The 16,177-nt window shown below is 33.9% G+C and overlaps 1 protein-coding gene across 5 annotated transcripts in view; it reads left to right on the top strand.

Annotated features, from left to right (window-relative positions):
- The window catches only part of ARHGAP32 (Rho GTPase activating protein 32), a 319,072-nt gene that overhangs the window by 265,591 nt on the left and 37,304 nt on the right, over positions 1-16,177 (top strand). The window lies entirely within an intron of this gene.

Raw genomic sequence — 16,177 nt, forward strand, 5'->3', positions numbered from 1 at the left:
CTATTTCAAATCAGTTTATTTCTTTATGTTTTCTAGACCTTAAAGTACAAAAGTTTTCATGATTAAAAGAACATACCTTTCTTTCATAAGCAACCAGTTCATATCATATTTTTAAAATTTTTTCCTAGTGGGTTAATAATATTTCAATTATTGGCTAGTGGAAAATAGGCAGCATTGATTTATGAAAAGCAATTTGGTAGACTGTATCAAGAGGCCGTTCAAATGAGCATAAGGAGGTAACTCTTCTGCCCTTTACCTTCAAGTATTCTGTGTTGTTTTACTCATTGGCATTAGAGTAACCATCTCCATAAAATATTTATATTAACTGCTTTTCCTTTTTCAGAGATTTTTTACCACTAGGGTATATTTCTATGGTGCTTCTTTAAGACCTTGGTGATAAATGCTTTTCATTAAGATAACATGGAGACCAGAATTTTCTCTGAAACATAGATCAGCCCTGTTAAGAAGTTGAATGTTTTTCTTTTCAGGAATGTTCTACTACTGTTTAATCGATATCAATATTTTGATTTTCAAAACCATTTATAAATGAGGAATTTCAGAATTTAGAGCTCATTTTCATTGTCAATTTTTTAGAAAACATCTGTTGCTCATATGATAATGGTTTGAGACCATAGCTTCTCTTTTTTAAAGTATTGTGTAGTACTGTATGGTATTCAGTAGAAGAGAGCAGAGTTCTGAAGTTTCTTACGTTAAGTTTACGTTTAAGACACTCAGAGGAGGAAGAAGTAGAAAGGGATCCCATGTTTGTGTGCACGCTTCCTGAGCGATCTCAGCCCTGAGTTTAGGAGATACAAACAGATTCGCTTAACCCTAGTTTGGAAAGCTGACCCAGGTTCTAGTTAGCCCTGGACCGTTGATGATTCTGAAAGTTTTCAGACATAAGGTAAAGAGAAATTACAGTAGTAAAAATAGCTCCTGTTTATGGACAGTAACTGAGTTAAGTGCTTGGCATATGTAATGTCATGTAAGCATCATAGTAAACCTGAGAGACAGGTGTTATTATTGTTACTCTCCTTGTGTGTTTGAGGGAATTGAGACATAAATAGGTAATTTGCTCAAGATTTTGCAAACAGAGAAGTGATTAGAGAGTGGATTCAAACCCTCAGGTCTATCTGATTCCATGTTCTTACTCCCTGTGCTAAAGGTCAGGTCTTTTTGTAGGGTAGGCTTCTAAGACTTTTCCCTTTAAATAGAGTCCTCATCAGTGCTGTGCTCTCCAAATATAGAACCTTTGCCCTGTAGGTCCTGCAAAGAAAGGAAAAGAAAAAAAAAACAACCCACAAAAACCACCTATAACACCTATATCACTGTTCCACACCAAACTTCATAGCTTAATAAAGTGAGGAAGATTATTTGACATCAAAGTGAATAAGATTACATTTTAAACTAATCAAAAACGAAAAAATAATTTCAGGAAGATAGAGTTTTTACACTATTAAGCTTTAAGGGTCTAAATATTTAGATTTCTATAACTGTATGAAGTATTTTTGATAGTCTTCTTACCTTTGATGTTACTGAATTCCTAAGAATATGTAGTTATTATACTTTAATTTTTATGAGAGAATATGTAAGTAAATGTCCTTCTGAAATAGTACTAGTTTTTAAGCTTCATATCAAATAGCACTGGTTCATCCTGGAAAAGTAGAGCCCATATTGTTTTAAAATCCTAAGCAGCCATGCTTCTTTGGCCCATATACTGTGTCCCATCCTAGTGTCAGAATCCTTTACTGTCAGAAATTTAAATCCAGCTCATGTTTCTGCCTACTCTCCTCTGCTAAAATGCAAATCTTTTTGTTCTGTATTTAGAAATGAAATTAGTCACATTCTTTTATATAATAACTGAGATGGTAAAGTCACGAAGTTAAAAACATTCTTTTTACTTTTTTTGTACAGAGTTGAGGAACAAAACCGGTTAATCACATTTATTGTTTTAATTTGTAATTTAAGTTTTTAAATAAAAATCAGTGTCAATTTTAGCAAGAAAATTGTATGGCTTATTTATATCACCTTAAAATCACATAAGCTAAATTTGAACCTTCTTTGATGTTTATTACTGAAATTTGTAGCTCCTGGAAGAGTAAATGTATAATGTAATGTATAATGTAAATAATAAATGTGTTGTTCTAACCTGATGACCATTTTCCCACAGGAGCTTTGATTTTTAGAGATCTAATACTTCATGCCCTTTCTCTGCTGCAACTGGAAGAGCACTAGCATGATGTTGCTTTGGTTTCATTCTTAACCCTGAAAAAGAGATACCTTTTTAGTTAAATAGCCAAATATTTTAGTTAACCACAGGCATGCCATTCCACATAAGGGTTGTGCTGGATATTCTGAAGAAGCAGTTTATGGCCTGTTTTCTACTTCTCTTTTTCCAAGGGAATTGTTCTCTCTTCTGTGTCTGAAAGGTTCTTCTCTAAAACTTACTACAGATTTATTTTCTAGATCCCTAGTGTCATCCATTTGCGTTTCAGTCAGTAATACCCTTTGAAATGCCTCCTCTTCTCTCTCATAAGTAAGTGAAAGCCTATTTGACTTATGTAACTGTTAGTAGCTTTTCAGTTTTTCAATCAAGAGCCATTACTGTCAGTGCTGTTTTTAATTTAGCATTGCATGTACATGACATTTCTCAAATACCTGGTTTCCTCCCTTTGAGGTTGGAATGTACAAATATCAAAACTGTTACACTCGTCTACATTCCAGAACGTCATCCCTGGGCTAGTCCCAGATATTTTCTCTGTGGTAGTCCCTTGCAGCTGTTACATACATCAGTTAGAGAACTATGTTTTTTTTCTCACTTCCAAAATGTTTATGCTATATTGATCAAAATGCTTCTGTTTCTTGTTCCACAGTAGCTTCAACAGTTAGTAAGATTTAATACTCAAATTTATCTAAAAATTTTCTTGGGCATCTGCTTTGGAGGAAAGGGGAATGAGATCCAAGCCTGACACTGGTGTATTCCTGCTTGAAAAATTAGAAGTAAACTCAGTAGTTCCTAGAGAGACAGTGAGGATTTTGCGTTTTGAGTATCAACCTGGTAGAGTATAAGTTTTCAGAAGTTCAGAACCTGTAGACAATATTTACCTTCTTTTCTCTTATTACAGTGAGTTCCTGAAACATAGTTCAAAAATTAATCTTTCTAATGCTACTCAGCCATAAAAAAGGATAAAATTGTCCCATTCACAACAACATCGATGGACCTTGAGGGAATTATGTTAAGTGTAATAAGCCAGATAGAGAAAGACAATCTCTGTATGACTCCACTCATATGTGGAAGTTAAACATGAGGACAAAGAGAACAGATTAGTGGCTACCAGGGGAAGGGTGGGATGGGGGTGGGCACAAAGGGTGAAGGGGTGCACCTACAATATGACTGACAGACAATAATGTACAACTGAAATTTCACAAGGTTGTAAACTGTCATAATCTCAATAAAAAGTTAAAAACATTAATCTTTCCAAAGTATATGGCATTTTGTAGTAAAAACAGTATTATAAATGGCCATTGTACTGTTCACCAAGGACTTGTTAGCAAATAAATCAAAGAAATAAACAAGAGTATATCATATAGCACGATCAACAACTGTGAATGTCTTTAACAATTAAAGACAGTACAGTTATGCATCAACTCTTGGCAATATTTATAAGCAGGTTGTGTAAGTTAGTTATATAAGTACTCCTTATTACTAGTCTATATTTTCATGGAGAAAAATAAATAAAATGATTAATTTAATTGCAATTAATTTACCTTAAAAAGTGCTAAGGCTAATATACTGTACATAAAATGATAACTTGAACAATGGTCTTTCTATCTTAAATTTTTATACCAGCCTTTTCTGAGATCATTTAGAAAGCCTAATTTATTTTTTTAACACGGCTTTCCAGTGAAGTTTTATATGATGTCCTTTTTTCCTCCTGATAACTTTTCCTAAAGCAAAGACATTTTTCACAGACTTTAGAGCTTAGTATGCTGTTCCAACTCTGTCTTCCTTAGAGTATTTCATGATTTCTCAGCTATTTTCACTGAAATCTAAAATTCATAAATGGCATGATTAAACTTCTCATTTTTCATATTATTAAGCCAAGATTTAAACTGGTTAATTACTTTGTCTAAAATCTTAAAGCAAGTTATTGGCAGCATCAGGACTAAAGCCGTTATCTCCACATCCTTGGTCCAGTCTGTTTTCACTTGCTCGTGCCTGGTCAGTAATAAGCATGATTGGATGGATGACCTTCTTCGGACTGTTTTATTATTGGAAAGGCATACAAGCTTTCAATTACCAGCCATTGGTTCAAGTGGTATTTCTAAATCTTCAAATAGAATTGCTGACATTTTATGCTTACTGAATATTTTTACTGCATTCAAAAACTATATATTTAGATATTATAGGATAGCAGCAAATAAACTAAAGAAAAGGAATTGAAATGTGTTAGGTCTTGATAATTAGAGCTGGATACATAGAAGAGAGGAAGGTATAAAATGTCATTATTCTGATAGCTCTTATTACATGTAAAAGTCATTACATAACGTAATGAGAAATGAGTTAGATTTTATTTAATATACTTGTTCTTCTGACATAAACTGTTAAGGAGAAAATTCTAGTCATCAGATACCGGCTTATATTGTGAGTTGAAGTCATGTAGAGTATGATGCTGACACAGACCGAGTTTCAGCTGCTAACACATGTGAAGCCCTGACCCACATAAGCCCTCAGTAGTGCTAGCTGTGTGCTAATTATTGTTAGGAGAGTACTGTGGTTTCTAGATTTTCCATCACTTTTTGTTGGATAACTGGTTTAGGATTCAATTTTTCTTTTTCTTCCTAATACCTTTGTAGGATTGGGAACAGGCTAGTGGGCAGAACCAGAGAGAGGGCAGATCTAACAGAAGATTTACAGAGATAAAAATAGAGTCAGCAAAGAATTTCTTAGGCATGTGCTTACTCCTTCAAATAAAAACTTTGAGTTTGGTTTGCAAGAAACTTCTTCACTCTGATTTGGATTTTTTGTAAGACCAAAAAGCATATTATCAAAATTATTCATGTGTATTTTCAGATATTGACTTAAAGAACTTCCTTTACATCGTTATTCATCCTAAAGTGGTATTTATAGCAAAGCTCTTTTATACTATGAAAAAGGAAAAGTTGCAGAGGTTCTATATTTGAGTTACTAGAAAAAATGTTTTTAGTTCAGTTTAATTAATGTTTTAGTCTCCTATTAGAATCTTGCTCAACTATCTAGAAAATTTTCTTTAAAACGTTGTAGAGTTATTACTCTAGTGAATCACAGCTTAATTTCTGAGTCCATTTATTTTCAAACAAAAGCTTTACTGGTTTAGTTTAATTGATATTCTCAAAGCTAGAAACTAAATAAGAATTACATCACATTTTCCCCAGCATCAGTGCTGACTAAACTTGTTCAAAAGCTTTATTTCTCTGTTGCCGAAAGATCCTTTCAGGAAATATGACAATGCTTGCTAAAAAGAAGTTATAATTTTTGCATCTCTTGTCAATATACCTTTTAATAAACTTGAAAATACTTAGTAACACAGTTCACTTCGGCTATTTACTTAAGACTGTAAATGTACATCTGTGTCATATTTCTTTGCTGCTGTTGAAGGCATCAGCAACCTATTACAGTTTTTCTGTCCTTAGAATTCTTTGTCTACACTGGCACTCTTAGGGAGTTCTTTTATATTTGTGTTCCTTTACTGAAAATCACTTCTAATATGTCTACAGTATTCCTCTGTTTATTACACTTTCAAAGAGGGAACTTCACCACGGCTTGAGGCTTTAGTTCTTTTAAATTGCTGCTTACCCAAGTCTCTAGCACTCATTTACATCCTTGCAAAGGATACAGGGGAAGTAAGCGCAAAAGGGACTCATCATGTAGAAGCAAGACTTTTAAAAGTGGCTATAAATTTAGTTTGCCACATTCAAAGTTTAAAAATTAAACAAGGCAGACTAAATGATCATCTTAAAAGACGTAGAGAAATCATTTGTTCATTTGATGTATCTTAGCAATTAGGAATAGGGAATTTAATCTATTTAAGGTTTCTGTGTAAAAACCTCAAGAAAATTTTATTCTTAATGGTGAGACATAAGAAACAATCTGTTTAAGGTCAGGAACAAGATAATCATTTATTGGAGGGTCACTGAAATTAGACAAAGAGAAGTAAAAGGATTATAAAGGAAGGATAAAATCTGTATTCTTTGCACACTTATTTAATACAACAATCCTGTTAGGTGGTTACTATTTTTAACTTCTTCACAGATGAGGAAAATGAAGTACTGAGAGTTGGGTGCCTTGTCCAGACTTATCAGCTAGAAGTCACAGAGGCGTGATTGGAATCCTGGCCATCGGACACAGCATACTAATTAATTCCATTTCTATATGCCAGTGTTAATGATTGGAAAATGTAATTTATAAAGTAGTACTATTTACAATAGCAACAAAAGTTATAAAGTTCCTAAGAATAACGAAAGTATACAAGACCTTTATGGAAAAAGATTAGAAAAATTTATTGAAGGACGTAAAAGAATCTTAACTACATGGAGAGATATACTGTGCTCATGGACGGGAAGAGTCAATATCATAAAGAAGTCAGTTCTCTGAAAGAATCCAAAATAATCTATAATTCAATGCAGCTTCAGTCAGATTCCCAAAAGTGTTTTTTCCTCCTCTAATTTGACAGGCTGATTCTAAAATTCATATGAAAGAGTAAAGGGCTGAAAATCTAAAGACAGTTTTGAAGAATAAGTGGAGGGACTCATGTTTCTAGATATTAAGACTTGTAAAGTGCTAGAAATGAAGAAAGTGAGGTGTTGATGGAGAGACAGACTGACAGAATTGAGACAACTCAGAAACAGACCCCTCACACACTATTAGAATCAATCTTACAAACCAGTAGAGAAAGGATTATTCAGTAAAAGATGATGAAATAATTGATTATGCGTAGACAAAGAAGTAATATGATTATATCTCTACCTCACCCCAAATACACAAGAAAGTTCAAAGTGAACTAAGAAGTGAAGAAATTTTAGGAAAAATAAGATTTAGAAGAAACAGGACAATCTGTTTATGACTTAGGGTAAGGAAAGATTATCTTTTTAAAACTGTATTGAGGTCATAATAGCTTATAACATTATGAAATTTCACTTGTACATTATTATTTGTCAGTCACCATGGATATGTGCCCCTTTACCCCTTATGCCCACCCAAGCCCCTTCCCCTCTTGTAACCACTAATCTATTCTCTTTGTCCGTGTGTTGATTTTTCTTCCACATATGAGTGAAGTCATACAGTGTTGGTCTTTCTCTGTCTGACATTTCACTTAACATAATACTCTCAAGTTCCATACATGTTGTTGCAAAAGGGATGATTTTGTCTTTTTTATGGCTGAGTAGTATTCCATCGTGTGTGTGTGTGTGTGTGTGTGTGTGTGTGTGTGTGTGTATACACTGTTTCCCATAGTAGCTGCACCAGTTTACATTCCCACCAGCAGTGTATGAGGGTTACCTTTTCTCCACAACCTCTCCAGCATTTCTTGTTTTTTCATAATGATGATTATAGCCATTCTAACAGGTTAAGGTGATATCTCATTGTAGTTTTGATTTACATTTCTCTAATAATTAGTGATTTTGAACATCTTTTCATGTGCCTGTTGGCCATCTGTATATCTTCTTTGGAAAAATGTCTGTTCATATCCTCTGCCCATTTTTTGATGAGGTTGTTTGGTTTTTTGTTGTTGAGATGTATAAGTTCTTTATATATTTTGGAGATTAACCCCTTGTTGGATATATGATTTGCAAATATTTTTTCCCAGTTGGTGGGTTGTCTTTTCATTTTGTTCCTGGTTTCCTTTGCTTGGCAGAAGCTCTTTAGTCTGATGAAGTCCCATTTGTTTATTTTTTCTTTTGTTTCCCTTGCCTGAAAAGACATGGTATTCAACAAGATCCTTCTACGATCAGTGTCAAAGAGTGTACTGCCTATATTTTCTTCTAGAAATTTTATGTTTTCATATCTTACTTTCAAGTCTTTAGTCCATTTTGAGTTAATTTTTGTATATTGCCAAAGATAATGGTCTACTTTCATTCTTTTGCACGTGGCTGTCCAGTTTTCCCAACATCATTTAATGAACAGACTTTCTTTTCTCTGTTGTATGTTCTTAACTCCTTTGTCAAAGATTAGCTGTCCGTGGATGTGTGATTTTATTTCTGGGCTTGCTGTTCTGTTCCATTGATCTGTGTGTCTGTTTCTGTACCAGTACCATGCTGTTTTGATTACTATAGCTTTGTAGTCTACTTTGAAGACAGGGATTGTGATGCCTCTAGCTTTGTTCTTTTTCCTCAGGATTGCTTTAGCTATTCAGAGTCTTTTGTTACCCCATAAGAATTTTAGGATTCCTTGTTCTATTTCTGTGAAGAATGTCACCAAGATTCTGATTGAGATTGCATTGAATCTCTGGATAGCTTTAGGTAGTATGGACATTTTAACTATGTTTATTCTTCCAATCCACATGCACGGAATATCTTTCCATTTTGTTATATCATAATCAATTTCTTTCAATAATGTCTTATAGTTTTCATTGTATAGGTCTTTCACCTCCTTAATTACATTGATTCCTGGATATTTTATTCTTTTTGTTGTGATTTTAAGTGGAATTGTATTCTGAAGTTCTCTTTCCGTTAGTTCATTATTAGAGTGTAGAAATACAACTGATTTTTGTAAGTTGATTTTGTACCCTGCAACTTTGCTGTAGTTGTTAATTATTTCTAATAGTTTTCTGATGGATTCTTTAGGGTTTTCTATATATGAAATCATGATATCTACAAACAGCGAGTTTGACTTCTTCCTTACCATTTTGGATACCTTTTCTTTCTTTTTCTTGTGTAATTGCTCTGGCCCAAATATCCAGTACCATGTTAAATATAAGTGGGGAGAGTGGTCACCCTTGTCTTATTCCTGGTCTCAGAGGGATGGCTTTCAGTTTTACCCCATTTAGTATTTTGGCTTTGGATTTGTCATATATGGCCTTTATTATGTTGAGATACTTTCCTGCTATGCCTATTTTATTGAGAGTTTTTATCATAAATCAGTGTTGGATCTTGTCAAATGCCTTCTCTGCATCTGTTGAGATGATCGTGTGGTTTTTATTCCTTGTTGTTTTAATGTGGTGTCCAACATTGATTGATTTGTGGATGTTGAACCATCCCTGTGTCCTTGGAATAAATCCCACTTGATCATGGTGTATGATCCTTTTAATGTATTGCTGTATTCTGTTTGCCAATATTTTGTTGAGGATTTTTGCATCTATGTTCATCAGCTATATTGGCCTGTAATTTTCCTTCTTTGTGTTGTCCTTATCTGGCTTTGGGATCAGGGTGATGTTGGCCTCGTAGAATGTGTTAGGAAGTCTTCCATCCTCTTCAGTTTTTTTGAATAGTTTGAGAAAGATAGGTACTAAATCTTCTTTGCACCTTTGGTAGAATTCTCCACAGAAGACATCTGGTCCTGGACTTTTATTTTTTGGGGGGTTTTTGATTACTGTTTCAATCTCTTTACTTGTGATTGCTCTATTCAGATTCTCTATTTCTTCTTGATTCAGTTTTGGGAGGTTGTATGAGTCTATGAAATTATCTATTTCTTCCAGATTGTCCAATTTGTTAACATATTGTTGTTTTTGTATTTCTGTGGCATCCATTGTAATTTCTCCGCTAGGAAAGATACCTTAAAGCATGAAAACCATACATAAAGACATTTAAAAATTTGTACAATAAAAGATCAGCCAAAGACTAGGAGAAGATGTTTGTAACGTATATACATGACAAAAGGATTCGTTTCCAGATCATATAAAGAATTCTTGCCCATCAGTAAGAAAAATACAACGAATAGTAAAATGGACAAAAGTTATGAACAGTTACTCACTGAAAATGAAAACTAAATGGCCAGTCAACACAGGACACAATTCCTAATCTAATGAGTAAACACTGAAATGCACATTAAAGTGGAATAAAATTGCATACTAATCAGATCGGCAAAAATGAAGAAATCTGACAGAACTAAATAGAGCAAAGAAATGAAGAATGGGAACCTAAAAATACACTCTATGGTAGTGTGTATTGGTAAATCCTTTTAGAGAATGTTTTAGCAAAGTTGAAATGTGATCAAAAAGTAGCATATTCTACAACTCAAGTCCTAACACCTAAGCACTAGTGCCAGAGAGGTTCTCTCGCTTGTCCCAGGGAGACACTTAGGAGATTTCTCAGTGCAGTATGGACCATAATTACAAGAACCTGGAAACTCTCTACATGACGGGCAATGGGAGAATGGAAATATAAGTTGTAGTATATACTTATAAGGGAATGCTGTAATGTAGTTAAAGTGCATGTACTGAGCCAGAAGTGCCACAGATAAATCTCAAAATATAATTTTGAAGAAGGTTTGATACAGTATCATTCCATTTCTATAAACTTTTAAAACATGCAAAATGATAATACATGTTGTTTATGGCTACATACACGTGGTTATAGTATAAAAACATGCATCAAAATGATAAGTACTAAGTTCAGGATAAAGGTTCTCTCTATAGGAGAATAGGATTGGGGGAGATGCACAGGGGTTCACCTATATCTTACTGCTTTATTTTTTTTAGTTTAAAAAAAGAGAAAATAAATCTGAGGAAATAATGTGGCAAAATGTTAAGATGTGAAAAAACTAGATGGTGGGTACATGGATGTTTGCATATTATTCTCTTAAACTTTTCTGTATAATCGAAGTTTTGAGTAATGTTTTGCGGTGAGTATGCCTACATAGGGTTCCAGTACTTCTATTGGTTCCTTAGCTCTGATTTCCCAGGGCAGTCATGATCCCACGCCTATCTCTCTGGTCTTGTTTTCCAATTAGTTTGTCCTGAAAACAGTCTCTGAAGACTTAGATTAGTACAAAGCTAAGCAAGCTTTAGGCCAATAGCCTTTTAATTAGCAATCAGGTTAAACCTAAGCTTAATACAATAGGCTTTTTGTCTCAGCAATTTTTTTCTTTTCTTAAAATTCACTTTTTAGATATTCTTTTGAAGAGCAGAATTTTTTAGAGCATTGTATTTAGGACAACTTTTTAGTCCGTGTATATAATAACAAAGTAAGAAAAGAGTCAATTTGATAGTGCTTAGAGAAAAATCCTTTCTTTGTATTTATTGATATGAATAGATGTGTTCTTATGCCTTAAATAAAAGCAAATTTATGGCATTTCATATTAAAATTCATATCTTTTCATATTTATTTAACATAAAATATTTCAAAGTATTCAACAGAGACTTAGAATTTGGGAGGTTGTAAGAGACCCTTAAATATCATATAGTTCAGTTGCCTATATTTCTATTCCCCTCTGTTAAATTTCTACCAAACTGGCATCGAATCTGTGTTTGAAAACTGCGTAAAAGACAGGATGTTGTGTACAGTTTTGAAAATCCATTGGCCATGCTAAGCATTGCACTCTTACTTTATTCTCCCTTAGGTTTAATCAGGATAGTCTCCTCATGTGCATGCATCCCTCTCCTACCCTCTCGTTTTGTCTGCTTGACTTCTGAATTTATTATAGATCTTAAAACTTGATGCATAAAGTCATCTTTCTTTACACCCTGAAAATTAATCCAAACCCAGACTTCTCTCACATCAGTCTAGAAGCTTTCTGAGAACCAATTTAGAGAACTCTAGTTTAAGTAAAGTATGGGAACGTAATAATTCTTTGGTTTTTCTGGAGAAATGTTATACTTATGTAACTATAAATAGTGCCCCACCTCTCCATGTCAAGGTTCACTATAGCTTACTGAACTGTATGTTTTTAGTGTGTCGCTGTAAACTGGTTATTAGTATCATAAAGATTTACCTTGGAGATAGTAAGTTGTTTGTCGTACTGCCAAAGCTTTTAACTACTGGAAAGACTGGTCTGGTTGGGTTTGTCTCAGGTTTGAAAAAAGATTGCAGATACAAAATCTATCATGTCTAATATGGAAGAAGTTAGCATCGTGGCGCATATTGCATTTTAACTCTAGAATAGGGAATTTGTATACAGAATGGTATGATTTGCTTTTGTCTAAGTATTGTTTTGTGTTTATTTTTGATGTATTTTATCTGTAAAAATGCCATTGTTATCATTTTTGTTTCACTTGTCCAGCGTGTTTGGTGGACCTTAACCCTAAACTAACACCCTTACCCCTGCATTCTGGTGTTCCTCCGTTGAAATGTGTTTCTAAGCACTTAACTATCTAAAACCAAACCCCAACTCTACCTTCCTCAGTGGAAGTCTTCTGATGTAATTGACAGGATTCCATACTTCTATTCCTCAAAAGATAGTTTTACTAACTAGTTTACTAGATTGTTATAATGAACAGGAAGGCAACGAGTGGGAAACAGTGTGTGTCCTAAATAAGCTCCAAGCTCTTGACCATTTTATTGTCTGAGAAATGGGAAGAAAATATAAAGTGAAAAAATATGAAGAGACATTTATATTTGGAAGTATTGTTAGATCTTCAAATTTAAATATAACTACATTGAATGTTTTTATTTAAATATCTAATGCAATGAGATTTCTCTATCTTGATAGATATTGATTAATTATGGATGCCAGAGCTTTTCATCACAACTATCTATACCACAGTGGATTAGAATGCCAATTATAATAACAGCAATAACAGCAACACTAAAACTGTATAGAATATAGTTTAATCTTCCTTTGAAGACTTAGAAATTATTTGAGACTGTGTGCTAGGCACAGTTATGAATATTAGTTACTTCAGTGTCTCAGATTCGAATATAGATTGGCAGGAAGACCACACTCACCCCTCCCACTCCCATTACAAGTTTAGATTTAAAGTTCCCAGTTTATTTAGTAATATTTTTTTGGGAAGATAACAGAAGCAAGGTGGCCACACAGAGTAGAAGTCAGGTTGCACATATATCAGCACTGTCCCAGAACCCTTCAGGGCCAAATGGGGGCACAGAGTTGCTACTGATACTCTTCCCTGGTCTTAATTTTGTCTTAGATTGCAGCCCTTATTAATTCAATCTTATGTCGTTATTTAGGAAAAATAAACATGAACAGGCTTTACTCTCATAGGAAAAGATAGCCACGTTTCCTTGTTCTCGAGCCAAACTTAGCACACGAAAAGCAGAGTCAAAGCTGCCTAGTGTCCTGGAAAGTCCAGTTCTACAAGGCTGCCCTCTGACTAATGTAATTTTATTATGTGTGAGAGTTTGGTTGCAGGATGGTGATTATAAATCTATTTCCATAGTTATCATTGAATTGTGAACATGTGTATTTCCTGGTTAATATATAATTAATTCCAATTAATAATTCCAGATATGATGTTGCTAATTGATATGAAAGAAAGAAACATATTTCTTTGTCTTGAGGTGGGGAGCCCAGTTCAATATGGCAAGCTACTCAAGCAGTTTTTTAAGTGTTCTAGCTCCATTTGTGCTGCAAATTGTTACTTCCTTCCTTCCTTTCTTATGGGAGTGTTGCTGTGGACTCATGGATTTTTACTTACTTGATATTTTACAATAAGTTGTAGTCATTCTTTATGATGTTCGCATCTTTATGATGTCCCAGAGCTGGCCAGTGGGAGTCCATTCCACTCAATCGTTTTGACATCTCCTAATGGTGGTTTGCTATCTGTCACAACTAAATTTCCCACATTCACCTTGTACTTTCCCTACTATCAACTGGCAAACAGGCGTTTCTCCAAGGAGTCCTGGTTTATTATGTTGGGAATGATATTTAGAAACCCAGCTCTGAGACCAAAGATGTTCATTGCAACTGGAATGTCATTGTTTCTAAGTGTTTTCATTGGCTAGAGCTTAGGGAAGAGGTGTATGTATTTTAATTTCGAGTTTGTGTTCACATTTCCAACTCAAAGTTAACATTACAGGGATTTTTTTTTTCTTAACTTGATTTTATTATTGCATCTCTTTTCTCTCACACTTAAAATCTTTGTTCCTAATAAATTAATATGTTTATTTCTTTTGTTCCACAATATGTATCAAATTGTTTCAGAATTGCATTACCAATATTATTACCAATGATAAAGCAGTTGAATGAAATTAAATATTAGTTTTTTCCTCTCTAGAATATATCTCATTAAGCATGTACAGTCAGTTTAACGTTTACAAGTAATTTAAAATAATTTCTCTCTGTTGACAGTGTTATCGATTTGATATATTACTAGATACATTTTTTTCAGGTTATTTTCATTATGAGGAGTTTGCTTTTTTAGCTGTGTAATGGTCTCTGGAACCTGGCCCTTGTGTACTTCTTCAACCTCATTTTGTACCACTGTCTTCCTTTCTCACTATACTCACTTCTTCCAACTCAGACCTTCCCTGGTAGTTTCTCTCCCGTCATCACTCTTACTTCGCTCTGCTTATTTTTCTCACTAGCAGCTGAAAGCAATCTGAAGTTACCTTGTTGTCTTAATTTAGGCAGTATCATATAGTGGCTAAGAGTCTGGCTTTTGAGCCAGACCACCTGATTTTGGATCCTGGTTATGTGATCTTAGACATGTTACTTAGCACTCTCTGCCTGAATTTCTTCATCTAAAAATGGGTAATGCTAGTAGTATTTTCCTTATAGGGTTCTGTGAGAAATGAATGGTTAATAAACCATTGTGCAGTTGCTGGTACTTACTAAGCATAAAATAAATGCTGGCTATATTGATATTATCATTTAATTGTTCATTGTCTTTCTGCCCTCAGTGAGCTCTGTGACTGCAAGGAGCTTGTCTCACTTGTTCCCTGCTGTAATCTCAGGGCTTAGAACAGTTCCTGAGATGTAATAGGCACTTACTTAGATGTTGCTGAACCAATAATAGTTAAAATTCAATTCCCATCCATTTGAAACATTCTTGGAAATTTGAGACTAAAAGAATCCTTTCTCATATACATCATATATAGTTGTCAAATTTAACTGATATTTTCATCAAATTTGGCCTCAAAATATTAATGCCCACTGTTAACACGTATCTTGGAAATTCTGACCAATTATTAAAATCAGAAACAGAAATCAGAAATTATCCCTATCAGAAAAAAGAATTATCATATTTGCTTTGAAATAATTATATATCCATGAAATCCAAAATGATCAACTAAAATCTTCCTAAAATTGTTGAGTGTTTAGTAAATGATCAGATTTAAGCTATACATAAAGAAATCATTTGCTAGCATACCAGTAATTACCAGTTAAGACCATAATTGAAGAAAAGTATTAGTCTACAAGAGCAGCAAAAAAATGTAAAATACCTGGTAGTATCCATAACAGGAAATATGTGGAATGTGTCCTTTCATAAAGAAAATTAGGAAACTTTACTGAAAGATATAAAAGGTCTAGAAAAATGATGTCATGCCCTGTTTCCAGGGGGAAATATTGAATATTGTAGAAATTAAAATTCTTCCAAATATATAATGTCAATATATATAAATATGTATATAAATATGTTATAAATATATTGTTAAATTATAGCAGACCAAACTCATTTGTGTTTTTTTGTAAATCTTGTCAAAATTATTTTAAAGTTCATGTAGAAAATGTTTGAAAATGCACAAAAATGGTTTGATGGCCACTCTTAACAAAGATTCATAGCATGCAATCTACTAGCCAGGAGGGGAGAATAAAACTCATACAAGTCCCATAACTTGTAATATACTAATATTATAATATGTGACATACTTCTGAAGTTACCCAAGTGTGCTATGAATGTCTCATTAGCAGATAAGAGAGCGTGTCATTTAGTTTTACATCAAGAAATCTCAGATACAAGAGAGGTTGTAATTTACCCAGAGTTTCAGAGCATGTCGGAGATAGCATCACAATTTTACTGACGATTCTAAGTAAACTTTAAATAATTGATATAGAAAAAATAAATTTCCCCTTAATCTGTGTGCAGTCTAGCATAACTACCTTGTCCCAGTTTGCCCAGACTTTCCTGATTTTAGCACTGAAAGTCTCGTGTCCCAGGAAACCTCTCAGTTACGGGCAAAGACAGTTACAGTTGATCACCCGCCACAGTTCATAGAAAAGATGCCTAAGTCTGTAAATAGTGTTTCCCATAAAATGAAAAGAAATGGATGGCAAATGTCTGATCTGGTCTGGAGTAACCCAGTT

Source organism: Equus asinus, chromosome 20 (genome assembly GCF_041296235.1).
Source record: "Equus asinus isolate D_3611 breed Donkey chromosome 20, EquAss-T2T_v2, whole genome shotgun sequence".
Lineage (NCBI taxonomy): Eukaryota > Metazoa > Chordata > Mammalia > Perissodactyla > Equidae > Equus > Equus asinus.